The sequence below is a fragment of the Ambystoma mexicanum genome, chromosome 11 (assembly GCF_040938575.1).
Source record: "Ambystoma mexicanum isolate Mex_15411 chromosome 11, UKY_AmexF1_1, whole genome shotgun sequence".
Lineage (NCBI taxonomy): Eukaryota > Metazoa > Chordata > Amphibia > Caudata > Ambystomatidae > Ambystoma > Ambystoma mexicanum.
This window is the reverse complement of record NC_090934.1, coordinates 35,424,878-35,448,252: the sequence shown is the minus strand read 5'-3', so window position 1 is coordinate 35,448,252 and position 23,375 is coordinate 35,424,878. Positions and strand designations below refer to the sequence as shown.

The following is a 23,375-nucleotide window of genomic DNA, read 5'->3' as shown; positions in this document are numbered from 1 at the left end:
GGCTTCAGGATGGCTGGGTGGGTCCTGAGTTTTGTTGCAGTGAGGTGCTGTAGGGTTCAGGATGGCTGGGTGGGTCCTGAGTTTTGTTGCAGTGAGGTGCTGTAGGGTTCAGGATGGCCGGATGGGTCCTGAGTGTTTTTGCAGTGAGGTGCTGCGAGCTTCAGGATGGCTGGGTGGGTCCTGGGTTTTGTTGCAGTGAGGTGGTGTAGCATTCAGGATGGCGGGTGGGTCCTGAGTGTTTTTGCAGTGAGGTGCTGCAGGCTTCAGGATGGCTGGGTGGGTCCTGAGTTTTGTTGCAGTGAGGTGCTGTAGGGTTCAGGATGGCGGGTGGGTCCTGAGTGTTTTTGCAGTGAGGTGCTGCAGGCTTCAGGATGGCTGGGTGGGTCCTGAGTTTTGTTGCAGTGAGGTGCTGTAGGGTTCAGGATGGCGGGTGGGTCCTGAGTGTTTTTTGCAGGGAAGTGCTGCGAGTTTCAGGATGGCTGGGGTGGATCCTGAGTTTTGTTACAGTGAGGTGCTGCGGGGTTCGGGATGGCCCAGTGGGTGCTGGGTGTTTTTGCGGTGAGGTGCTGCCGGCTTGATATTATTTTTGTGCTTTTCACCTAGCAATGTCTCCTCTATCTTCTATGCCAGACGTCAGGCTCAAGTCATGGATTTATTTGGGTTGTGTTGCGCTTAGCATTTTTCATGTCCGCTGTTTGCCTGCTTACTGGGAGTCGCATCGTGGGGTTTGCTTGGTGGCTTGGATTTTGTGTTTGTGTTGGTGGATGTTAAAGGAGGGAGTGGAGTTGGTGAGTTGTTAGTTCCAATAGGTTGGTGTGTTTGGGACGTGTTTCCAGTTGGTGGTTGGAGCTGGACTTTGTGTTTCACGTGTATCCAGTGGGTAGTTTAGCTGGAGTTTGGATTGCATTTGCTTTTGGACTTGGTGGTTTCATCTAGGCGTACCAGTTCCCGTTCTCCATTTTTCCTGGAGCTTGTGTGTGTTCAGGTTTGTTTCGTCACTCCTGGTATCAGGTTTTGTTGTTGCCATCAAGGTCATAGCATTGCTATTTTCATGGGATCATCGTGCGCATGTGTGACTTTTACGGTGTGCTGGTATTGTGGTGTGGGGTTGATTGCATGCACAGGTGCGGACGTTTTGTTGTTGGTCTTAATTGGTCTGCGTGCTGGCCACACGTGGATTGTGCAAGAAATGATGTGTAGTGTTGTGGATTTTCTCCTTGTGTTGTTTATTAGGGAAGGGAAAGAGTTGTAATGTCATCTGTGTGTGGATGCAGGGTGGTGAGGTCACATAAAACCTGGAGTGTTGGTGGGACCGGGTTCTAGGGGGTTCTACAGTGACAGCTGGAGTTGCTGTGCTGGCTGGGGTGGAGGACCCAGTATTTCTATCATCTGACTTAGCTGTGCTCACAGTCATGAATAAACGTACCTGTAACGTACCTCCTGACTCCAGCGTGGTGTGTGAGCCTGAGAACCCCATTACTTCACAGTACTCACGTGCCCCAAATTCGATTCAAGCCCCGTGTTGGGCAAAGACTATTAGGGGGTTCACTGGCGCAGCCACCTCTGGACCCGTACAACCGTGGACTGGGGTCACTTGGCTACAGGAAGACCAGGCCCTGGCTGTAAGCAACCTGCTGGGGATCGGGGTTAAGTCTGTGTTATGTTGACAGTATAGTTCCGGGGCAAGGGGGCGCGATGTGGAGTGGTGGGGGAACCGGCAGGGGAAGTGACATCGGGAGGCGGTGAAGGCAGTCTGGTTGACTCTCTTTGCTTCACAAAATCACCAGGGTGGATGCTGGGTGGCGGGGGGGGGGACAGGACAGGGCTGCTTTCTAAAAATCTCTTTTTACCCTGTCTTCAGTCCATGGCTCTGCTGGTAAGGGGGGCCCCGGGGATGTTTTTGGCGCTGCACACGGCCAGCGAGTGGCTGTGGGGGGCAGAGCGCCTCCTCAGGGTATTTAAGGGTTCAGGGAAGGTTCGGGAGGCAGGCGACAGTTGGACTTGGTGATTGTCAAGTCCTGTTGCCTGCTCCCGAGCCTTCCCTGATTTGGGCCTGTAAGGGGGTTTGGAGTGTTGAGGTGAGGAGCAGGGTAGAGTAGCGGTAGCGGGTGTGGGGTAGGCAGTTAGTTTAAAAAAAAAAAAGAAGAAAGTTTTACTTTTGTAGCGGAGGTACCGTAAATAAGGTACCTCCATTTTCTTACCTGTTAGGAGCAGTTGCAGGTCCGTTTAGGGAGCCGTTGTTTGGTTGTAAGGCGTCGTAGGTCTTCAGGGGAGCAGAACGTCTCTTTCGGTGCAAAGGGGGATTTGGGTGGTGCACAACGGGGCCAGGAGCTCATTTAGTTGGCATTTCTGTGGCTGGGGAAGGGTTAAAGGGTGCCAGCTAACGTTAGTTTATAAACATTCTTCTTTATTGACATAAGGTCCCCCCTTTTGCTGTCAGCCCGCAGCACTGTTGATAGTATGCGTCTGTGTGATTTTGTGGCTATCTGCTTTTCTTCTTCTTCTTAATTATCGGGTGCGTGGGCGGACCCACGCAGGTGCTTCCCCATCGAAAAGGACAGAGGGGGCAGGGCAGTGGGCTTAAAGGGGCCGTGACATATTTGTGAGCCTTCCAGTGCGGTGTGGCTTACACGCCGCTAAGGGGCAGTGTGTTACAGACGTTTTATAGGCCCCATTATTAGTTGGGCTGCTGGTTTTTGGTGTTTTCTTGGCTTTGCGGCAATTTAGGAGCCAGGGCAGGGGCTGTAAAGGGCTAGGGCAGTATTTAGGGGGGCAAAACAAATAGGGAAATTCAAAAAAATAAATAAATAAAAAAAATAAAAAGAGAACATTTTGAGAATTTATTTTGGTAACGCATATTACCAGTGGGGAGTATTAAGAGTTAAATTTTGAAGATATTAAGTTGTCTATTTGAGTAGATGCCCACGGGCAGTTTTTTGGCTCGGGAGCTTAGGCTAGCTAGTGGTACAGTAGAAGGGCATATTTCAGTGCACAGTAGGTTACTTGTGGCACGATGGTGGGTCAGGGAGCTAGTAAGAAGGGTTTAGTGGATGCTAGGGCTCTGAGGGAGGCACTGGAAATAATTAGCAGGGCATCTAAGGCCCAGCTGGAGGGGGCGGTAGGGGAAGTAATGGGAGAAGGGGAGGTAGGTGGGGGCAGGCCACAGCGTAGAGCTGTGGCTGATGGGGCTCTCGCGGCAGTGGTGCGCTTGCACCCCTGCGGCGGGGAGAGGTGAGGTTTGGGAATCCAGGGGCAGGATGATGAGCACGGAGTTAGACAGGAGGGCGTCCGGGGGAGAAATGATTTCAGGTTGGGAGCCATGAGGGAGGGAGTGAATGATAGCCCTAGGGAAGCTAGGAGTGCGCAAAAAGAGGTGGGTCAAGGGAACCACGGTGGGGGCGGTGATGGGGCGCAGAAGGGGGTGACAGCGCAGAGGGGAAGAGGGGGTAAATACCTGCAGAAGAGTGCAGGTGGGAGAAGGAGGGAGAGGTCCCCATCAATTGAGGAGGTTAGAGTGGGGCCGGAACGGCCCCCCCGGGTAGGAGGAGTGAGGGCGGAGGGTGCTGTGCAGCCCCCGCTGTTCAGGTGGAAGTGGAGGGTTTTAGAACGGCCCCTCCTCGGTCGGCGCAAGGAGAGCCTAGAGGGTGCAGCACGGCCCCTAGCGATGAGGATTCCAGGGTGGAGGACGGCACGCCTCTCCCGAGAGAAGAGGACCAGGCAGGGGTTTCTGCGGCCCTGCTGAGAAGACATCAAAGGAGTGGCGGGGCGGACGCCCCGGGCTTGCACGAAGAAGATCACCTCAACTCGGGCATGAGCTTGCATCCACAATGGTATTTAAGGGGTGATGAAGTTGGATTGGAGGATTATGTGGGGCACTGGGAGGTAGAAGGTTATAGGGCTGTAAAGGAAAGGGGGAGGAGAGAAGAAGTTTGAGGTGGGAGCGTGAAAGGCAGGTGCAGGGTGGTCGGGGGGCAAGAGGCCGGGGGAACTATTGGCTTGGTGAGTCTGCTGATATGTTTTGTCCCCGCAGTAGGAGCCCTCTAAGAAAAGAGATGAGGAGCATCGGTGTGGACGCCAGACCACAGACGCCGGCATGGAAAGAGGTGAGCGGTAAAGAGAATGGTCATCTGCATGGCAGAGAGGGGACACAAGAATGGGGACGGGTAATGCAGGGTCTGGATTGCAAGGGGTAAGGAAAGATGTTGGTGTACAGGCCATTGGAGCCTTGGGGGATGAGAAGGGCATTAGCTCAGTGGAGGTTCAAACGGACAAGGTGGTGGAGCCATTAGTGCTCGAGGTGCAAGTTGAAAAGGAAAAGGAGGTTGAAGTGAAAGGCAAGGGGAAAAAACTGCCATACATGGCTATCACAAAACCGTTGGGGGCTCACTTGATGGCAGCAACCAGGGAGAAGATTCAGGCGGGGGAATTTGTAGATGTTTCTAAGTTGCTCCATAGGGAAGTGAGAGCAAAGGAGGGGTCTAAAGAAGAAGAGAGGGAACTGGCTTCGCGCCCAAGGGTCCCGGTGACTATTGAGAATTGGACGTCGGCATTTCTCATTTATGCCAGTGTATATTGTGAAAAATTCCCGGAGCGTTGCGTGGCCCTGCTGAAATATATGGACGTAAGTAGGAAGGCTTTCACAAGTTTTGGGGGCTTTGCCTGGGTATGCTATGATGAGGAATTCAGAGCGAGAATGGCAGAGGACAGTCAGGCGGTATGGGGGGAGATAGACATGGATCTTTGGCTGCAATGGATGGCTCCAACGAGGCCTGCCCCGACATTGCACACAGCAAGTGGGCTGCCTGTGCCTTACCGGCCCTTTCTTGGTCGCCCCGCCCATGAGGGGGCAGGGGGAGGAGGCAGAGGACAGCCCTCAACAGCATGTTGGGCGTTCAATAAAGAAGGCTGCACGAGGTGGATGTGCAAATTTAAACACGAATGTAGCAGGTGTGCGGGTCGGCATCCGGTTACAGATTGTTTTTAGGCAGGGGACAGTGGGTCAGGGCGAGGAGCGGGGCAAGGAGGTGGGGGGGAAGGACCGCATGCCAGGTAAATTGGGGTGTGCTGGTAGGTCAGGCTCATTTTATCGTAAAAGGAGAGGGGGGGCACAAGGTTTGATGAGAGGTTTTGGGGGCGATGACAAGGGGGTAGGAGAGGGGTGAGGAGGAAGACGAGTAGGTAGGGCAGGGGAGGGCCGCAGGGGGATGTAACTGTGGAAATTGTTAAGGGGTGGTGGAGCCGTTTGGAGGGCATGGTCGACGGTGGTGAAGCCCTCACGCTTGCCGCACGACAAGGTGAGTAAGATTCAGGCTGCATGGACGGAGGTGCGGGAGCGCCTCTGGTGCAGCAAGGGGAAGTGATGAGCTGGGTCTGCATGGACAGGGTGCACTAGGGCCCCTGGTGCAGCTGGGGGAAAGACGTGGAGCAACGAAGCAAGGTGCTGGAAGAGGAATTTATGTGGAATGGACTGCATGGACGGGGGCGCAGGTTTGGCCCCTGGTGCAGCGGTGGAGAGGAGTAAGGCAGAAAAGGGGCCTGCATGGACGGGGGTGCACTAGGGCCCCTGGTGCAGGTGGGAAACAGGTGGTAAGGGACGCAAGGAGCTTGAAGATTAGTTATATGGAATGGACTGCATGGACGGGGGTGCAGGTTTGGCCCCTGGTGTAGTGGCGAAGAGGAGTAATAAAGAAAAGGGCCTGCATGTGCGGGTGTGCACGTGGGCCCCCGGTGCAGGGGGGGCAACGCAGGCCCATATTATAAGGTGATGGAAGGTGGGGGGCAAGGGTGAGCAGGAGGGTAATAGTTTAGAGGAAAAAGGGGGGCTAAGTGGGTTTAGGTGTATTGTTTAAAGGTTAGGTGAAAGGTGCGAAATATAGGGGGACAGGTAGGAGAGAACCGGAGGTGTTTCTGGAGAGGGATAAGGAGATGGCCAGGAAGGATAGGGTACGGAGGAAGATGTTGCTAGTGGTGGGAAAGGTTAGGAGGTTGGAACTCATTCATTTAGGAGGGGTGCGGCATCTGAAGGTAGCAGGCTGGGCCATTCAGAGGAGTAGGTGAAAAGGTTGGGACGCTGGGAGTAAGGGAGATACAAAGGGTATGTCAGGGACCGGGGCAAACGGGATGTCTTTATAGCATTTTTTCAGTAGGTAGCAGGAGTGTTGCATCTATATGGATGTTGTTGATTTGTAAGTGATTTTGTAATTTCTTTTTCAGATGCTGCTAGGAGGTCGGGTCAGATGTCAAACATCTGGTTTGTGGGACATTCTAGGTTTAAGTGGGCGGGGAAAGAAGCTGAGAAAAGGGTTGGTGGCAGGCAACTGGGTGGCAACTATAAGGATGTGGTGGTAAAATAGCACGGGTTAGGGGGTCTGCGCTGCAATCAGTTGCTTCCTATGTTGGCTGGGTTGAGGGAACGCCACGGGGCTCCAGAGGCGTTGATTATTCATGCAGGGGAGAATGACCTGGTAAGGGATACGGGGGTGGCTCTTTTGAGGAAAATGGAAAGGGATTTAGTCTGGGTGCGGGAAATGTGGCCTCAAGCAGCGGTAGTGTGGACTAAGTTGTTGCCGAGGAGAGTTTGGAGGGGAGCGAGAAGTGAGGGAGCGATAGAGCGGGCTAGGAAGGGGATAAACAGAGAGATGGTTAAGTTTTGTGCCTCGGTGGCAGTACAGGTTATGGACCATAAGGAAATAGTCTATGAAGGATTCATGATCTTTAGGGTGGAATGGTGTACACTTGTCGCTTTATGGGAATAATCATTATCTGGCGGACTTGGGCTCTTGGCTGGGAGATTGGTTAAGGATTTGGAGGTAAAGAAAATTGGTGGGGGGGTGGGGCAGAAAGAACACCTCGGTGGAGGGTTTTTTCTGGTGCCGGGGGCATGGCCCCTTTTGGTGTGGGGGGAGGGAAGCACAATGGGGGAATGGCACGGGAAAGGATGGGATGGTGCTGTTTGCACAAGCGGCCCACCCCGGGGGAACAGGTATTGAGCCTGGAGGGGCATGGCCCCGGGGAGAAAGCGGGATGCCTGTAAAAGGGGTAAGGAGACGGTAGGGTCCAAGGGATAGTTAGGGAGGAAGTGGCTTTATTTAATTATTTAATTGTTGGGGGAAAATGAAAATGTTTAATTATTTAATTGGTTGTTTAAAATATTTATTTAGTTTGTAAGGCCATGGAGCCAGGTAAGCGTTTAATTGTAAGCTGTGGCCTGTCACATTAAAGCGGCCTTTTCCACTTTGAAATGAGTCTGGGTTTTTGTGCAGTAAACCAAAAGGGGGGTGCCGGGCGGAACGCGAAGTGTTTCCCCCCGGGGATGGTTTTGGTGCTGCACACGGCCAGCGAGTGGCCGTGGGGGGCAGAGTGCCTCCTCAGGGTATTTAACGGTTCAGGGAAGGTTCAGGAGGCAGGCGACAGTTGGACTTGGTGATTGTCCCGCCCTCCCACCCCTTCATTTTGGTTTGGGTCCGGTGCCTGGTTTTATTAAAAGGGGGGGGGCATTGTACTTGGGTTCTGCGGGGGGGTTTTACATCCCATGTCACGTTTTTTATGGGGTTTTTTGGTGTCTGTTAAGGAGCTATTGGCTGGTAGTTTTGTGTGACAGGTCGGGGCATTAGTGAAGTTTTAATGTACAATTTCTGTTGTTGATGTGGCAGGTCAGACTGGCTGGAGGTCATAGGAAGGGGGAGATTGGTGTAGAGGGGAGTCTGAGGGGTATTGAAGTGGTTCTGGGCTCCGGGGGCATGGCCCCTTTTGATGTGGGGGGAGGGAAGCACCATGGGGGAATGGCACGGGAAAGGATGGGGTGGTGCTGTTTGCACAAGCAGGCCACCCCGGGGGAACAGGTATTGAGCCTGGAGGGGCATGGTCCCGGGGAGAAAGCGGGACGCCTGTAAAAGGGGTAAAGAGACGATAGGGTCCAAGGGATAGTTAGGGAGGAAGTGGCTTTATTTAATTATTTAATTGTTGGGGAAAAATGAAAATGTTTAATTATTTAATTGGTTGTTTAAAATATTTATTTAGTTTGTAAGGCCATGGAGCCAGGTAAGCGTTTAATTGTAAGCTTTGGCCTGTCACATTAAAGCAACCTTTTCCACTTTTAAATGAGTCTGGGTTTTTGTGCAGTAAGCCAAAAAGGGGACTATTCAGGTTAGAGAGGAGGGTCCGGAAGGGATAGATGCTGTGTGTGTAGAGTACATTCACCGGCTGCACAGTGTCTCCCTCTTCCACGCCCTCTGTCTGTCTGTCTGTCTCTTTCTCTCTCTGCCAGGACCTAGCCCCCTGCTGATTTTTCACAGTGTCACCCCAAATGTCTAAGCTCTATTAGGTCCTGATTCGTCAGCCGTCCCCTCCAGTGCTACCCCTCCCCCACCCTTTCTGGCTTTTAACTTTCATGCAGGGACTGATTCCTCACACAGTCCGCTCCAGATGCCTCACTCACTCCTAGGCCCTGATTGCATTAATCATCACCCCTGATTTCTGATTCCAGCCCACTGAATCTGTCACGCGCTTCTCCATGCCCACCTCCTATTTCAAACTCTCCACCACACCATGCTTCAACTCACTGTCACCCCCTGAATTCTCATTCAACCCCTCCTTGTACCCCCAAGGCTTCCTTCTGAGAGCTGTGCCAGGAAAGGATTCATGTTTATATACATAGCGCTACTTCTTGCAGTTTTGCCGGCTTCTCGGAGCTTCCATCTTTTGTAGATACTGTGGAAGTGAGGCACACATATGTTCCCCAAGCTTATCCGACCAGTCCACCCCTGCCTCTGCTGAGGGACAGGAGTTGGAGCCCTGAAGATCAGACTTCCTGTACTGGGTATCAGAGAAAGGGCTAATAAGCGAGCACTTCCTGTATGCAGTATCACAAAAGGTACTGTGAGGGCAGGACTTCCTGTTTACGATAGCAGAGCATGAGCCCCGTAGGTGGGATTTCGTGTATGATACATTAGAGCAGGTGCACTGAAGGTAGATGACCTCCATGAGCTATCAGAAGGCAGGACTTCCTGTATGAGTTATTAGAGCAAGAGTCCTAAACACAGGACTTCCTGTTGTAAACCACTGCATGGTATAAAAAAAAGAATAAGCGAAAGGATCCTTTCACTGTAAAATAATTTTCTTTAGAGTAAAGGACACTTGCATGTAATGACACGAGGGATCCTACGCTCTAATTAAAAAGGCATGAGTGGAGCTCCATGTTTAACGGTTTCATCCCTCATAGAGGGTTGACAGACGCTCCGCTCTGCGCCCATTTACTGCTGCTGCCCGGGCTTTCAGGTTGGCACTCCCCTGACAAGGGGGTGCCTGAAAAGTACAACCGCCTCCCGCCCCCCCTGGTGGCATCCGCTCAAGGCCGGGACTCGGGCCCTTTTAATTACCGGCGCTCCCCACAGCAGGGAGAGCCCAACAGTTTCAGTCCTCATGGGCTGCATAAAATTGAAGCTCCCCCACCCCCTTGTCAGTTGGCCCACCAGGGCGCTCTGGGCCGCACCTTGCATATGCAGCCCAGCCCAAGTAAAGACTTTGGGGCCCACACACACTACTGCTGCCTGCTACACCCCTATAAGAGCCATGGTACGACCCCCCCTGCTATGCTGTTATGGCATCAGAAAAGGAGCTCTGAAGGTGTCTTCCTGTTTGTGGTATCAGAACAGGACCTTAGAAGAAGAGCTCTTAAGGTGGGGCTTCCGGTCTGAGGTGTCAGGAGCTCAGAATTGTGTAACTTCCTGCCGAATGTAGCCAAGTATGGCTCCTAAGAACGGGTCTTCCTGTGTGAGATAGCAGAACAGGGGCCCTTGAGGTGGGGATCCTGTGTGAGTTATTAGAAGAGGAGCACTCAAGATGGGGCCTCCTACATGGGATATCAATTTTGAAGGTGGGACTTCCTGTCAAGGCTGGCAGAAAAGGAGCTCTGAAGGCAAGGCTTCCTGTCTGAGGTAGGTATCAGAGCATGCGTTTTTAAAACAGGACTTCCTGTATGGTGTTAGAAGAAGAGCACTGAAGATGAGTATTGTTGTATGAGGTAATGTAACATAACCTCTACAGAAGGGACTTCCTGTGTGAGGTATCAGAACAGGGGCTCTGAAGGAAGGACTTCCGGTCAGAGGTATCAAAGCAGGAGACCTAAAGACCCAACTTCTTGAATGCCGTCAGAACAGGAGCTTTGAAGGCAGTACTTCCTGTCTGAGGTTTTAGAACAGGAGCTGAAGGCGGGATTTCCTGTCTTCGGTATCAGTGATGCAGCCTTGAAGGTGGGCACCCTTTATAAAGTATCCTACTAAGAGCCACCCCAAGCAGGGGAGAGACTGCCCCTGCTCCATAAGACCTCGTCTTCTCCCGGGATCTTTGCTCTGCGAGTGAGGGCAAGGCCTTAACAGTGGAGGTGAAGTGCTGACAGTCGGGGCACATCCTTGTCGGTGGTTCATGGCGACAACACTGAAGAAACATTCCCCGGCAGTGAAAACAGTACCCAAGCACAGTAAATATGGCCTGGCAGAGAGGTATAACCTCAGCCGTTGGGGCTCACAAGAAGCATCGAGGCCCCAGCCCGGCAGTAGGAGCAGTGCCTCAGGAGGGTACAGTCTTTTCAGTAGAAACATCATCTCCAGTGTGGGTATCGCCCCTGCACTGGCAGAGCTCTGTGAAGGAAATGCTCTGTTTTCTGATCACCTCTTTGCAATTTGTGGTAGACCTACTTTGTGGTCACACGAATGCTGAGCGCAAGGTGGAGAGCGCAGACTCGTGTTTGCAATCACATGGGCGGCGAGGGCAGGAAACCAGGGAAAGAGAGAGCAAGCGAGTGGGGCGTAGACAGAGAGACCAAGCCAACTAACGAAGGGACGCCAAAAGAAGAAGGCCTCCCAAGGGCTCCCGTCTGCTGATGGAGCGTGGACCTGGTGGCCCCTACGAAAACTAAGCAGGTCCAGGCTCTTGCAGACCACTGGCCAGGGAGAAGGAAGAGGAACCAAGTGTGAGAACGATTGTATGCCGCACTCTCCTCCATGACCAGCAGCGATAAAGGGGAGACCTCGCCATCGCAGCCGACGCAGGTAGGTTAAGGGTGGACCTCCTCCCATGCTGGTCAGAGACAGGCATGTGAGCTCCTTAGGCTGCAGTGGGGGGGGGGGCGAGGGGGTTGCCTTCAGTGGCCACACAGGTGCCTCCGTGGGATGAGCTTACCACAGGCTCCTTCAAGCGCCCGTAGATGGCGGAATCAAGAAGCATTGCCATGAAAATGTCAGAATTGTGCTGACCTTCCTGCATTGTTCAGGTACATCATAACAGTCTTTCACTTCCGGATGTGTGTGCCCCGCCCGTCTTCTCTCTCTATTTTCTGCTCGTGCCCTCTCATCTTGTTTGTTGCTGCTCAGTGATGGCGTCCGTTGTGTTTAACCTTGTTCTTCCCCCATGAGTCCCGAAAACATTTTTATGGGGCACGTTTACCCGCAGTGGTCCTGTTTATTTGGTTTTGTACTATTTTCTCCTATTAGCGCAGGCATCCATATTGTTTTGTATTGGGTCATCTCCTCTGGTCGGGGTGGGTGGGGAGGGCTTACTGTTTTGATTCTTGTTCTCCCCTGACTGGGGGAAGGAATGATGCTTTGATTCTTGTTCTGCTCGCTCCTCAGCATGTTCAGCCATGTTGTTCTGATTCTTATTCTGGCCCTAAGCAGGGTGGGTCAGCCATGTTGTTTTGATTCTTGTTCTGGCTCTAATCAGGGTCAGCCATGTTGTTTTGATTATTGTTCTCCCCATCATTGGCAGAAGTAATGTTGTTTTGAGCCATGTCCCCTCTCCTCTGATGGGGAATCTTATTATTTTGATTCTTGTTCTCCCCCTAAGCAGGGAAAAAAAACAAGATTTTTTTACTCTTGTTCTAAACTAGCTGGGGGACGCCATGTTGTTTTGATTCTTGTTCTTCTCCTCAGCGGAGTCATGCATGTTGTTTTTAGTCTTGTTCTCCCCCTCAGCAGGGTCACCCATGTTGTTTTGCTCCTCAAAGGGGTCAGCCATGTTGTTTTAGTCTTGTTCTGCTCCTCAACATGGTCATCCGTTGTGTGTTTATTCTTGTTCTCCACCTTAATAGGGAAAACCAGGCTTCTTTTTTACTCTTGTTCTCAACTGGCTGCGGGGAGCCATGTTCTTCTTTTTTCTTGCTCTCCGCCTCAGCGGAGTCAGCCATGTTGTTTGTAGTCTTGTTCTCCCCCTCAGCAGAGTCTTACATATTGTTTTTAGTCTTGTTCTCCCCTCAGTGGAGTCATACATGTTGTTTTAAGTCTTGTTCCCCTTCTCAGAGGGGTCTGCCATGTTGTTTGTAGTCTTGTTCTCCCCCTCAGCGGAGTTGTACATATTGTTTTCAGTCTTGTTCTCCCCCTCAGCAGAGTCTTACATATTGTTTTGATTCTTGTTCTCCCCCTCAGCGGAGTCAGCCATGTTGTTTTGATACTTGTTCTGCTCCTCTGCGAGGTCAGTCATGTTGTTTTGATTCTTGTTCTGCTCCTCTGCGGGGTCATCCATCTTGTTTTGATTCTTGTTCTGGCTCTAATCAGGGTCAGCCATGTTGTTTTGATTATTGTTCTCCCCGTCATTGGCAGAAGTAATGTTGTTTTGAGCCATGTCCCCTCTCCTCTGATGGGGAATCTTATTATTTTGATTCTTGTTCTCCCCTTGCTGGGGTCAGCCATGATATTTTTAGTCTTGTTCTCCCCTCAGTGGGGTCACGTCAGCCATGTTGTTTTGATTCTTGTTCTCCCCCTAAGCAGGGAAAAAAAACAAGATTTTTTTACTCTTGTTCTAAACTAGCTGGGGGACGCCATGTTGTTTTTAGTCTTGTTCTCCCCCTCAGCAGAGTCTTACATATTGTTTTTAGTCTTGTTCTCCCCTCAGCGGAGTCAGCCATGTTGTTTTTAGTCTTGTTCTCCCCCTCAGCAGAGTCTTACATATTGTTTTTAGTCTTGTTCTCCCCTCTCAGAGGGGTCGGCCATGTTGTGTGTAGTCTTGTTCTCCCCCTCAGCGGAGTTGTACATATTGTTTTCAGTCTTGTTCTCCCCCTCAGCGGAGTCAGCCATGTTGTTTTGATTCTTGTTCTGCTCCTCTGCGGGGTCAGCCATGGTGCTTTTATTCTTGTTCTCTGCCTCAATAGGGAAAACCAGGATTCTTTTTACTCTTGTTCTCAACTGGCTGGGGAGCCATGTTCTTTTGATTCTTGTTCTGGTCCTTAGCGAGGTCAGCCATGTTGTTTTGATTCTTGTTCTCCCCTCGCTGGGGTCAGCCATGTTGTTTTGATTCTTGTTCTCCTCCTTAGCGGGCCAAGCCATGTCGTTTTAAGTCTTGTTCTCCCCCTCAGCGGGGTCAGCCATATTGTTTTTAATCTTGTTCTCCCCCTCAGTGGGGCAAGCCAGGCTGTTTTTAGCCTTGTTTACCTCCTTAGCGGGGTCATGCACGTTGTTTTTAGTCTTGCTCTCCCCTCAGCTGAGTCACAGATATTGTTTTTAGTCTTGTTCTCCCCCTCAGCGGGGTCAGCCATGTTGTTTTGATTCTTGTTCTGTTCCTCAGCAGAGTCATACATGTTATTTTGAGTCTTGTTCTCCTCCCCAGCTGAGTCATACATGTTGTTTTCAGTCTTGTTCTCCTCCCCAGCTGAGTCATACATGTTGTTTTGAGTCTTGGTCTCCCTATCAGCAGAGTCATACATGGTGTTTTGTGTCTTGTTCTCCCCTTAGCGGGGTCAGCCATGTTGTTTTGTTTCTTATTCTCCCCCTCTTTGGGGGAAGCCATGTTGTTTTGAATCATGTTCTTCCCTCAAGGTGTATAGCTATAATGTTGTGAGCCATGTAGTAGCACCAGCAGATGGGTCCATCTTGTTTTGGGTATGTTCTCACCCTGACAGGACTCAGCAGATGGAAATGACTTCTTGGTTTGACATTCATCCCTCTGAACGAACATTAGAGCTCTGGGGGCACGGCCCCCATTTTGGCCTGTAGACTGGCATACTAAGGTCCATGTGGATCCCGCCTGCAGCCTCGACATTTTGTTTTCTATTTTTGATGTTGATACTTTCTAATGTATACATATAAACTCATAAATGTTTATTTACAAATGTCCTATCCGTTATGTGTTTGTGCTTTTGTTAAAATTATCAGAAGGCAATGCAGCCTCATTACGAGTTTGGCAGTGTGGTAAAGATTGGCGTAATGCAGAGGTAACAGAGACGTATTTCCACACCGCCGAACTACAGGTTTGGAGGAAACACCTCCAGCAGTAATTCCTCCCCCATATGGTCCAACAGCAAACAAATCAGTGGTATTATCGCCGGTGGTAATACTGCTGGAATATACCGTTAAAATCCCCATGGAGTCCTATGGACAAACACTGACTACGACCACTTGTAATCCATTGTCAATATCGCCAGTGGTCGTAACGGTACTACCATTTTGTGGAATCTCAGTGGTATTATCGCCAAGATGGATCTGATTTATGCCTGCTGTCTGCACACCAGAAACAACTCTCATGTTGATCCAAACTGTTCCTCCTTTCAATCCAAAATATCCCTTGATTCTGGTTTCTATATGTCTCTCTTTAAGAAATAACCGCAACTCGTTTGGACTCTACATGTCCCTTATTTGTAAGGACAACGGGCCCCATTATGATTTTGGTGGTGTGCCCAAAAACAGTGGTAATACAGTGGTAAGCATTACCTCTGCATTACCACTCCACTGAACTACGGGTTTGGAGATAAGGCAGAGGTAAAACCTCCATCAGAATGCTGGAGGTAATTCCTCCACTTTACAGCCAAAAAAGCCAAATCTGTGGAATTACGGCTGGCAGAATTACTGCTAGTGGTAATTCAGTCGAAATCCCCATGGAGTCCTATGGACGCCAATAAATGGGGATTAACACCACCTATCACCATTCATAACCAGCAGTAATTCCGCCAGACCAAATGGTAGCAATGGTAAATATGTTTGGTGATAACTCATTGGATTTACCGCCAAGATATCGCCGACTTTAATTTAGCTCCCAGATGTACCATGTTTTCTTGGATTGGATCGTTGAGGCAGCCGCAGGGAATATATCTATGGAACACTAATCATTAAGCATTTATATAGCGCTACAAACCCTCAGGTATCTGAGCGCTGCTTAATATTACCCACGGTGTGTGGTGCTCATTTATCGACCTCGGAAGGATGAAAGGCTGAGTTTGGCCATGTCGGGATTCGAGACTGCATCAGCAGGCTGTGCACGGATGTCAAAGCGAGCGTTCTACTCGCTGTGCTATCGGACCGGCATTGACCCGAATTTCTCAATACCCTGCGGCCCGCTCTACTTCAACGTTTTTATCAGGATATCATTTTCCCAAATTTGAAGGTTGATCAATTAATCACAGAGGGAAAGACACTAACTGATAGCAAGCAAAAAAGGGGCCCGTAGAGGGTCCAAAATAAAGGGTTGTGGGATCAAAGTAATGGACATTTTGGACCTAAAAAAGGGGTGCTTAGGGTAGAAATACAGGTCTCTGTTTTCAATAAGACACATTTTGGTATGAAATAGAACATTTCCATGGTTAAATAAAGGACTTTCGGGATAAGCATCTATTTGCATCAAAATAAGGGGTAATTCGGGGATAAAATGAGGAATTATTTGGCACATTTTTAAACTTAAATTAGGGCTGTGTACCATTCAAGTGAGGCCTTTCTGAGGAGATATGAGGCATGTTTGGGAAAAATAAGGGAAATTATTTGATAAAAAAGGGTCATTTGAAATCTAAATGAAGACACAAAGGAGTGTGATAATTCCTAAACCTTAGCCCTGGTGCAGACTGAGGAATGGAATAACTTCTCACGATGGTTTCTTCTGATGCTACAGAGAAGGCCTCTGATCCCCTCTCATGCAGTGGAACATGGAGCAGGTTTCCTCAGATACTACAGAGAAGGCCTCTGATCCCCTCTCATGCAGTGGAACATGGAGCAGGTTTCCTCAGATACTACAGAGAAGGCCTCTGATCCCCTCTCATGCAGTGGAACATGGAGCAGGTTTCCTCAGATACTACAGAGAAGGCCTCTGATCCCCTCTCATGCAGTGGAACATGAAGCAGGTTTCCTCAGATACTACAGAGAAGGCCTCTGATCCCCTCTCATTCAGTGGAACATGGAGCAGGTTTCCTCAGATACTACAGAGAAGGCCTCTGATCCCCTCTCATGCAGTGGAACATGGAGCAGGTTTCCTCAGATACTACAGAGAAGGCCTCTGATCCCCTCTCATGCAGTGGAACATGGAGCAGGTTTCCTCAGATACTACAGAGAAGGCCTCTGATCCCCTCTCATGCAGTGGAACATGGAGCAGGTTTTCTCAGATACTACAGAGAAGGCCTCTGATCCCCTCTCATGCAGTGGAACATGGAGCAGGTTTCCTCAGATACTACAGAGAAGGCCTCTGATCCCCTCTCATGCAGTGGAACATGGAGCAGGTTTCCTCAGATACTACAGAGAAGGCCTCTGATCCCCTCTCATGCAGTGGAACATGGAGCAGGTTTCCTCAGATACTACAGAGAAGGCCTCTGATCCCCTCTCATGCAGTGGAACATGGAGCAGGTTTCCTCAGATACTACAGAGAAGGCCTCTGATCCCCTCTCATGCAGTGGAACATGGAGCAGGTTTCCTCAGATACTACAGAGAAGGCCTCTGATCCCCTCTCATGCAGTGGAACATGGTGAAGGCACTGCCTTTGCGAATTCCTTCCTAACTTCTCATGATGGTTCCTCTGATGCTACACAGAAGGCCTCTGATCCTTTTCGGATTCCTTCCTTTTTACGTAACCAGGATTCTTGCTGAAATGCAGAGCTTCACACTGCACAATTCCACGCCTGTGTTAGAGACCTCTCACACAACGGCCACAAGTTCCCACAGATGTGCGCCCTCCTGGATTTTAAGCTTAGCCTTGAATTTGGCCCCTTTTTCACATTCTAGATGTAAAGGGCAGCAACCCCCCCCCATGTGTTCCTGCCCTTTTCATTTAAGAAACAATAAGTGGCTGTTTCCTTTGCTCGTGGTTTGCTCGCTCACACAGGCCTTGGTGATTTTCCACTCTGACGCACTTCCACGCGTAGCCACAGTCTTTCCGCGTCTTCCTTTATGCAGCAACTTGGTATTTTTACTTTTTATGTTTGTTCTAAATATAAATTACTAGCAAAAGTAACATACATGATAACTGCTGAAAAATTGTTCTACATGAATTATCCTGTGTGGCGCTGTTCAGCCTCACCCTGGTGTGGTGCAGTTTGTTGCGGTGCAAATATCTCACAAATGGTGCATTTTAGGGCCTTGAAATGTGTTTTTTTGTTCTTCGTGTCGGGATCGGTTGAGAAACAAAAATGTTTCTTTGCCTTGCCGGGGATCATAGTTTACGGCTTTGTCGGCAGGCACCATCTCGCACAAATCCTCTGGAAAAGTAATTTGACCTGATGCAGGAAACATTTGATTACTTCTGGAATGCTACCTGCCTTCACCTTCACCTCTCAGATCCATTCGCCTCATACATTTTATGATTTCCTTTCTGGTGAACATGGTTTACGGCTTCATCAGCTTCATTGCCAAGCCACAAACCCACAAACAAATGGGAACTTTTGCTGAAATCCAGGGAAAGAGGTGGGGTGTCAAAATGTCATGTAGCCAGTAATGTCCAGAGGTTCCTAACAGGTGACTATGCAAAATGTGGTGCAGATTGGTGAAACGGAGTGGATTTGTATAAAAAATAACGCTTTCCGCCACAAACCCACACACAATTTATGACTTTTATATATATAGATTCAGTTTCATTAAAAGAACTTTGTTAAAGGGACGTTATGGTTAAGTTGCGCTACTAAAAGCCTATCAAATTCACTGAAAAAAACTTTGTTAAAGGGACGTTATGGTTCCAAGTAAAACTGAAAAACCCCTGAAATTCGCCAGTTATGGTAAGCTAAGCAACCATAACTCGCGCCACCACCGTGCACTGCTAAGACTAACACCCAGGACATCAAAGATGACATCACAAATGTCATTGATGACATCACTGATGACATCACATGTGTATTTACTTTTCATGAAAAGTCTGTACAAGGGATTCTTATATTAATGTTCATAAAAAAGTGTCAAGAATCATTGGAATAAATATCATGTCATGTTTGATGTCCTGGGTGTTAGTCTTAGCAGTGCACGATGGTGGCGCGAGTTATGGTAGCTTAGCTTACCATAACTGGTGAATTTTAGGGGGTTTTCGGTTTTACTTGGAACCATAACGTCCCTTTAACAAAGTTTTTTTCACTGAATTTCATAGGTTTTTAGTAGCACAACTTAACCGTAACGTTCCTGTAACAACGTTTTTTCACTGAAAATAGATATATAGATAATGTAAATTTGATAAATGTTTACTAGGATGGCCTTAGCTTATATACATATAACATACAACATACTGAACCCCCTACCTGCTCTAGTGGGTCTGATGTCCGGGGACCATGCGCCTGTTCGCAGACGGACTCGGACAACATCAACACTATCCAAAAACTCAGGGGGTATCGGACATTGTTATATCATCCAAAAAAACCACTAAACATGTTCAAAAAGCAGCACATAAATAAATTACGTTCAATAATAAATAAGAACTGAAACTGTGTATGTAAGACACTAGCAGTCCAATTACAGAACATGTGCAACATAGTGGAATGTACCAAAACACAATAAATACGCCTCCAACAGGATGACCTCACAGAAACTGCACAGCAAAACTCAACAGGACACCTACGCAGCAGTAATAGCAAAACGTAGCAAGAAACTAGTGAGTACACTACATTTATTGTATATATTTATAAACGTTCTGTATTAGGTACACTAAAACTAATATATATATTTTTTTTACACAGAAATGTCCAGTACTTTGGAATGGCTGGAAGAATATTTTCCTCGGGATGAAATGAGTGAAGACAGTGATACTAATGGTAGACACTACACTTCTCTCTATAAACCAATTAATAACCATTACTTTATGTGTACATAACACATATTTTTTTTAACAGATCGTACAGACATTAAATATAATATACCAAGAGAGACGTTAGAAAATCCTCTGCAGCGAATGGAGCTAAACATGGATCTGTTAATGAAAAATGTAATTCTTTTAAAACACTTTGTGGAGGACCATATAAAAGAAAACATTAAACATCACTGTCCCATATGTATGTGTTCCCCCTTTCCATGTCCCAGCCAACTATCCCCAAAACCTCCCCAGCAAGAAAAACATTACGATGAGACTTCACTCCCTTCCTCCCCTACCATCCATGATGTCCAAACCCCTAATTAGCCTGTATTTGTTTCAGTTTCTGGTTCCCCCTCTCTTTCATAATTGTTTATACTTTTATACAATAATAAAATATTAAGTGTGTTGTTAGTATATTCCTCTGTGTCTTATTTTTTTTTAAAAGGCAGTCAGGGTTGTCTGCGGGCAGCGCGGATATCCGGGATGTCCTCAATTACCCAAAATGGAGCGGTCCGAAGGACACTATACCTGTTCGTATTGTTGGCAATCAAAATGGAAGTGTCCTTAGGACACACAAGATGTACGCCTGCCCGCAACTCTTTTTTTACTTTTATTACATTCGTACTGGGCAGCCATAGACCTATGGGTGTGAGGGGGGCGCAGACATAAACGAACATAACATACAATAGGCAGAATCTGTCCCAGGAGCGCCATGGAGACAGAAAGAAGAAAAGCAGAAGGGAATACTAGTTAAAAAGGAAAGTTTTTAGTCCCTTCTTGAAATTGCTCAGGGATGATGAGCCTTTCAGATGGGTTGGAAGAATATTCCAGAGCTAGGGGCCGCAGAGGAGAAGGCACGCAATTGCACTTTCTTAGTTTTAGATCTGGGCTGGTAGAGGAGATTTTGGTTATTGTAGCGCAAGTTTCTATGGCAAGGTTTTTTCCCTGTATACCTTTGTAAATATGGGGGCATAGTTCCCATACAGCATTTGAAGGTGAGTGCTCGTTGTGCTTCGGACACATGGGACCGATATGAGAGACCAGCTACAACTCTTACCGCTCCATTCTGGATTACCTGAAGTCGGTTAATGGTGGCTTTGCTGGATCCTGCCAGCAAACTGCAACAATAGTCTAATTTAGTGCTATAATGGCTTGTGCGATTGACTCAGCGTTCTGTTTGGAGATGAGAGGTCTCAAGTGAGCCAGCAATTTGATGTAGTAGGAGGCAGATGGAACTGTGCTGGCTACGTAGGGCTTCATATTAAGCGACTGATCCAGAACCACTCCCAAGATTTTTACTTTGGGGAGGGTGGGGATTTGAACGTCCCCCAACTGAAAGTACTTATAGGCTGGGTACATTTTAGCTAGGATGCCCTCACAACCCACTACTATGAGTTTGGTCTTTCCCCGGTTGAGTGCGAGGTTGTTTTGCATCATCCAATGTTCAGTAATGGAAAATATACGCTTGAGTTCACTTTCATCCCGGTCACGCTGACCCGTGAGTGGGATGAAGCATTGTGTGTCATCTGCACAGTTGGAAAAAAGCTTCCCCTCTTGAGTGAGATAGGCAAAGAACGGAGCCATGAAGATGTTATAAATACAGGGTGATAGGCTGGCTCCATGCGGAACTCCAAAGAGCACCTGCATGGCAGGTGCCATCGCCTCGTTGGACAAACCCTACTAATTCTATTGGAAAGAAAGGAAAGCAGCCCTTTGGTAGCGGCCTGGGAACAATTAGCTACAGACATGAGCCTGTCAGCCAGAATGGAATGATCAACCAGGTCGAATGCCGCAGATTGGTCTAAAGAGATAAGTAGCGAGGTCTGCTGATTGTCCAATCTCTTTAAGGGTTATGATTTAAGGTCCAATAATGAGGTCTCGGTACCGAAACCTTGTCTGAAACCCGATTGAAAAGGATTAAGGATAGGGTGCAAGTTGAGGTGTTGGGCTATTTGGGAATATGCAACCTGATCCAATATTTTTAACAGAAAGGGGTTATTTGTTATTGGCCTGTAGTTGGTAGGGACAGTCTGATCCAGGTTAGGCTTTTTTAAGAGAGGTGTTACCCATGCTTGCTTCATCTCGTCTGGAACAACACCATGGAGAGAGAGGAGTTAACAAATTTGCATATGGAATGCACCAGTGAGGGAGGGCAGGCTTTAATGATAGTGGATTCACAAGGATCCCCTGTACAATTAGTGGATTTAAGTTTAGTATTGATAGAGGCTAATAACTCCTCAGAGATGGGGGTGAAGTCAAAAATGGGGGTGTCCTGTTTGCACTGTCTTCAATCAAGATGTTAAGTGTCCTTAGGGCACACAAGATGTCCGCCTGTCCGTAATTAACCAAAGTGGGGGTGTCCTAAGGACACTATACCTGTTCGAATAGTCAAAATGGGGGGTGTCCGTAGAACACTGAAGACGTCCGTATGTTCGTAGCTATGCAAAATAAAGTGTCCTAAGAACTTCCCCCTGTTCGCATTGTCCGTAACCAAAATGAATATGTCCGTAGAACACATAGCCTGTCCTCCTGTCCGCAAAGTTGTGACGCCCATTTATTTTGGTCGGGGACCTGAACACTGTCCGTAGAACACCCGCGCGCATGCGTAGCACACCCTTGCCCCTACGAACATCGTGCCTGTCCGCAAATGTCCTCCGCACGTGTGTCATACTTTTAATTACTTCGGGGACGGGAACACTGTCCGTAGAACACCCTCATGCATGCGTAGACCCGACCCCGCGCATCTGGTGTCCTACGGACAGCCGTCCCATTCACCAACGTGTCCTCAATGTCATCATGTGACCGCACCCACGCTAAGCGTAACGAACACTGTCCGGGCCCCAGGACACATGAAACGTGTCCTTTTCAGCAATCTAAGGTATTTTACTGGGAAAGTTCACCCTTGCACATCTCCCCCACGATGTCCCTGGCGATCTGCAAACTATTTGGAATATTTTTAGCCCTTTCTTGGTGTTCGTAGTGTCCTGGGACAGCGCGGGTGTCCTCAAAGCACGCCCCAGTACCCCTATAAAATTTTGTTTTTGGGCTTCCAGGACAGAGACTGCTCCTTGTTGCATTGGATTGCTCTTGCTCTTTGAAACAGCTGTCCTGATGGCATCCATGGCTGCTGCTACTGCTGTCTCAGCAGCACCCCCACCCCCTCCACCACCAACACCTCCCAGAGGGCCTGCAGAGGGGAACAGGCGTCAGGATACAGTGGAGAGTGATGAAGAGGATGAAGAGGATGAGGTAGTGGAAGTCACTACTACTAGTTCTCACCGTGAATCTTGGGTGTGGAGGTTATTTACCGCTGTTGATGGAGTACCAAAAGCACGTGCACACCAAGGGACCTGCAATCAGAGCCAGATGGTGCTGAGTCATGGGAACCCGGGTTTGTACAGCTATGGTACTCCCTCAATGAAGCGACACCTAAAATCGTTCCACGGTGGGGCTATTCATAAGGTTGTACTTTGCGATAAACATAGTAGGTTGAGTTCCCCTGTAACATCCTCTGTTTCTGCTCCTGCCACCACAAGAGACACTCCTGTGGGGCAGTGCAGTCCTCCTGCTGCCTCGCAGGCCATACATGATGCTGTTGATCCTTACCTTTCGAAGGTCACAGTATTGTGCATGTACTGTGATGCAGTACTCTGCAGGGGGGGAGAACCTTCGAAGTGCTTTTCGAGACTGTGGTCAAGGAGCATCAGAAGAACTGCTACCTACCTGAATAAGGCCTACCCTACATCTTCCTCTCTCCACCTGCCCTTTCTTATCCCTGTGGTTGGTGTCCCCTTCTTACCCTCCTTTCCCTTCCTTTCCTTATGTGTCGTGTTTAAGAAACCAAAAAATATAAAACAACAAAAAAAAAACCAAAAAAGGGTCTTTTCAGAGTCGCCTTTCACAGTACAAAAAGAGAAGTGTCAATGAAATGTGCCGGGCCCTGTGCATTTCTAGAAGTCTGCGGACTGTCCCCGGACATCTAAAATCTGTGCAGCGCTGCCCTGTCACAACCATTGCACTTTTGTCTGGGAGGAAGTGGTGGCTCTGAAAAGAGCAGTTTTGTGGTGTTTTTTTGTGTTTCGAAAACTTCAAATGGTCAACACCTACTGCAAAATGGATTGCTCTAATTCCAAAAAAGATTGCAATGCATTTTGAATATTTCGCGGAAAAATCTGATTACTGGCATAAGTAAGATGTACTCCATCTCTGCAAAACATGCGTGTACTACGAAACATAATGTTTTCATTGCGAAAAGAGGACATACCAAAATCTCGCAAAAATGCACAGACAACCTTGTTAACATTGCGCCTTGCTTTCTCCATTTGTGGACCAAATGAAGAAGAACACAGCCACATTTGTCTCTGCGC

The 23,375-nt window shown here is 48.6% G+C and overlaps 1 protein-coding gene across 1 annotated transcript in view; it reads left to right on the top strand.

The window, feature by feature from the left end:
* Positions 1-10,800: 10,800 nt before the first annotated feature.
* The window catches only part of LCK (LCK proto-oncogene, Src family tyrosine kinase), a 544,660-nt gene continuing 532,085 nt past the window's right edge, over positions 10,801-23,375 (top strand). Inside the window, exon 1 of the mRNA XM_069622474.1 lies at positions 10,801-11,048. The gene's annotated coding sequence lies outside the window, so the exon portion shown is untranslated. The remainder of the gene's footprint in view (positions 11,049-23,375) is intronic.